This window comes from Acinonyx jubatus, chromosome D4 (assembly GCF_027475565.1).
Source record: "Acinonyx jubatus isolate Ajub_Pintada_27869175 chromosome D4, VMU_Ajub_asm_v1.0, whole genome shotgun sequence".
NCBI lineage: Eukaryota > Metazoa > Chordata > Mammalia > Carnivora > Felidae > Acinonyx > Acinonyx jubatus.
The window spans coordinates 29,359,412-29,363,838 of NC_069391.1; the positions used below are offsets into that span (position 1 = coordinate 29,359,412).

At 38.1% G+C, this 4,427-nt stretch overlaps 1 pseudogene; it reads right to left on the bottom strand.

Moving 5' to 3' along the window:
* Positions 1 to 2,501: 2,501 nt before the first annotated feature.
* Positions 2,502 to 4,176, bottom strand: LOC128312155 (elongation factor 1-alpha 1-like; annotated as a pseudogene).
* Positions 4,177 to 4,427: the final 251 nt, after the last annotated feature.

A 4,427-nucleotide genomic window follows, 5' to 3' on the forward strand; every position in this document is an offset into this window, starting at 1 on the left:
TTAGTTTTTTTTTTTTTTTTTTTTTGGGTTAGAGTTATGTAATTGCCAAGGGTTTCTGTCAGGAGAGAAAATTTCATTCAATTGTCCATTTAGAGAAAAAATTTCTGTTTTCTCTGAAATTTTGAAGTGGCTATAACTCTCCAAGAAAATGGGAACATTGTTGACACCTGATATTTCCACTGTTAGGGATCAAATCACTAAACATTTGATTTGTCACATCGTATGCTCACAGTGTGGGGGGGCTTCTTGCTAAAAATGTTACTTTAAAAAATGTTACTTTAATTGCACTTCTCTCTCTCTCTCTCTCTCTCTCTCTCTCTCTCTCTTTTGGCGGGGGGGGGGGGCTAGTCCAATAAATAAACTCACTTTGGAAATATCTTGAACTCAATCAGAGCTGAAGTTAGAATTCCACTTCTTTTAAAAAAATTTTTTTTAATGTTTATTTATTTTTGAGACAGAGGGAGACAAAGCGTGAGTGGGGGGTGGGGTGCAGAGCAGGAGACACAGAATCTGAAACAGGCTCCAGTCTCTGAGCTGTCAGCACAGAGCCCAATGCAGGGCTTGAACCCACAAACCATGAGATCACGACTTGAGCTGAAGTCGGATACTTAACCGACCTAGCCCCCCAGGTGCCCCAGAATTCCACTTCTTTTGCTTAATGTCTAGGTTATCTGGGTTGCATTATTCTTTGTAAAATATAAGTCAATTCATCAAACTCCTATTGGGGTATTATGTACATTATTATGGCATTACTGTGAGCACTGGAATTAGAGACATGGGCTGGGACAGTCTCTTTGCTATTTTTGTTTTAGTATTGCTATATTGAATTGAAAGAAAGGACACATACAGAAAGCTTTGCACCATAATTGCCTCATATTTTTAATTAACCATCTGTAAAAGTTAATTACATTTTCCTGTAGGGGCTAACACATTTTTCAGTGGTTAAAACATTTGTTTTTCAGCATGTCATTTAAGAAACTGGATATGATTACCACTGAAGTTCACTTTAATTTTACTATCTTATCTTGAAAAATGTGTGAAAATTCAAGATTAAAATGGGTACTTTGTGCATATAACATACCACTATGATTCTATACAGCAGTTTATTAGCAAAGTTTTAAATGTGTAGGAAACATGACTGACTTATTCTAGGTAGACCAATTGGAAATATTTGCCTTTTTGTATTTTGTTTTGTGATAATTGTAAACATCTCATACAAGTTTGTCTTTAATTTCTTTATTACTTCTGTGGTATGATGTTTTTTTAACTCCTAGGATGACATAGTGGTTTTAGAAAAAAAAATACAATCTGCTTTATTGTTTCGCATGATGCTCATAGAATGATAGTAATGATTCCAATATAGGAAATATAGTAACTCAGAGACCGTAGGAAAAAATTACATATTACACTTACATATCATAAATGCTTATGCCTATCCATCATCTGTTAATCTATATACCTAGAAAAAAACCCACACACTTACATTTAAATGTTCTGCTATTACTGTGTTTTCGATCTGGGAACCATGTGTGCTTTTTCTTTTTATCAAGGTACATCCAATTCTTAGAACTAACACATAGTTAGTTCTACATATACATAGTTCAACATATATATTTGTTGAAAAATGGATAGATGGGCTAATGAATGAGTGTAGAGAAAAAGAGTGTTATAGAGAGTACAGGAAAGAGAGCAATTGATTCTTGCTGGGGAATTCTTTTAGAATAGGTGTTACTTTAACTGGTTCTTAAAGAAGGAATGGAAATGCATACATCAGGAAAAGAAAAATGAGAAATTTTTCTAGGTAGGGGAAACAGAGCAAACAGACTTAAAGTAGAACACATGTATTTTGGGGGATAGATAGCATAGAGGCTAGTTGGTAAAGACAGAGAAAACATAAAAGGAAGACTGGCAGATATGTTCATAAAATTATGATTGGGACATCTATTTGCTTATTTTTGAATGTTTTCACTAGAATTAGATGTTTTTTTTTCCATACATGATGAAAAATTAATCAGCTGAAGACCAACATGGTGCTTAGTATTCTTTTTCTTCTCATTAAACTTTTGTTTTAATGGATCTCAAAATTCTGTGATGGATTTTTGGTCAAGTTTTGACTAAAATCAGTACTTTTAAATGGAAAAAACTGGACCAAAATTTCATTCATATGTGGAATTTAAGAAATGCAACAGATGAATATAGGGGGAAAAAAAGAAAGGCAAACCGTATGAGGGACTTTTATCTATAGAGAGCAAACTGAAGATTGCTGGAGGGGTGGTGGGTGGGGGATGGTTTAAAGGAGTGATGTGTATTAAGGAGGGCATTTGTTGTGAGGTGTTGTATGTAAGCGATGAATTAACAAATTCTACTTCTGAAACTAAATTACAATATATATGTTAACTGGAATTTAAATAACTTGAAACTACAAAAAAAAGTACTTATTTTATCTCCTTTACTTCTGAATGTTTTATTGTTATCTTTAACCAGTCTTTTACTATTAAACTTAAATGGTCAAGTAACACAAACAGTTCTGAGACCATTCTTCCACCAGTGATGAAGACTGGTGGGGAGCCTGGGTGGCTTACTCAGTTGAGTGTCTGACTCTTGATTTTGGCTTGGGTAGTGATCGCAGGGTTGTGGAATCAAACCCCTCGTCTGGCTCTGCAGTGAGCAGGGAGCCTGCTTGGGATTCTTTCTCTGTCTCTCTGCCCCTCTTCCCTGCTTGCTCTTTCTCAAAAAGAGAAATAAAAAAAAAATGATGAGTGACAGATATTGGGGATAGTATTCATTTAACCTTCCGAGCTTTTTGGGAAGACTTGGTGACCTCGTCAGCTCCAGTTGCCTTCTCTTTCAGTGTTTTTATGACACCCTCAGAGACCATCTATCTCATGTCACAAACAGCAAAATACCCCAGAGGAGGATAGAGAAGCTCTCAACACACATAGGCTTGCCAGGAACCATATCAATTATGGCAGTATCAACAGATTTCAAGAAGTTGGGGGGCCATTTTCCAGCTTTTTTCTAGAACAATGATCAATCCAATGTGAGCTGTGCAACAGTTCAGCATAGGTGGGTATCCAGTACTGAGTTGGCCTGGATGGTTCAGGATAATCACCTGAGCTGTAATGCCAGCTCCTTGCATTGGTGGTGGCTCATTTTTGCTGTCACCAGCCACATTGCCATGACAAACATCCTTGACAGTTATGTCCTTGATGTTGAAGCCCACATTGTTCCTGGGAAGAGCCTCCCTCAGAGCTTCATGTGCATTTCAACAGACTTTACTTCAGTTGTAACATTGGAACAAAGATGACCACCATGCTGGGTAGACAGTATCAATACCAACAATTTTGTAGACATCCTGGAGGGGCAGACACAAGGGCTTTTCAGTGGGATGAGTTGGAGGTAGAATGCAATTCAGAGCTTCAAGCAGTGTGGTTCCACTGGTATTACCATCTTTATGGATGGATAAATATACCTTTAGCCAAGGTATATTAGCACTTGGCTCCAGCATGTTGTCTCCATTCCAACCAGACATTGACAAAAATGCTGCTGTGTCGTGGTTGTAGCCAAGTTTCTTTCTTTTTTAAAAAAATGTTTATTTATATTAGAAGAGGAGGGGCAGAGAGAGAGGGAAATAGAGAGTCCCAAGCAGACTCCTTGTTGCCAGTGCAGAGCCTGACATGGGACTCGATTCCATGAACCACGATAGCATGACCTGAGCAGAAATCCAGAGTCAGACGCTTAACTGACTGACCCACCAGGCACCCCACCAGTTATTTTAATGTAGGTGATGGCTTCCTTAATGATTTCCTTGTATCTCTTCTGGCTATAGAATAGCCCAGTAGAAGCCATTTTGTTAACACCAACAATTAGTTGTTTCCGACCCAGTGCATAAGACAAAAGGGCATGTTCACAGATCTGACCCGCTTTAGATTCGCCAACACGATCAGCAACAATCAGAATAGCAGAGCCAGCCTGAGATGTGTCTATAATCATGTTTTTGATAAAGTCTCTGTGTTCTGGGGCATCAGTGATATTTGCTGATCTCAAATTTCCACAGGAAAATAGCAATGGTGATACCACGGTCATGTTCAGCTTTCAGTTTATCCAAGACCCAGGCATACCTAAAGGAGCCCTTCCCCATCTCAGCAGCCTCCTTCTCAAATTTTTTGATAGTTTGTTGATTCTACCACATTTGTAGATCACATGACCTGTGGTAGTAGAGTTGGAGAATCAATGTGTCCAATGACGATGATGTTGACACGAGTCTTTTCCCATTTTGGTTTAGGTTTAGGTTTAGTGGTGGTTTTCACAACACCTGAATCCCGACAGCAAATCTGTTGTGCAAAAGTGAAGTTCAGTATTCTAATAGAGAACCCATAAATGGCTTTAGTTTCTTCACTCAAAGAGTGAAATGATGGGGGGGCACC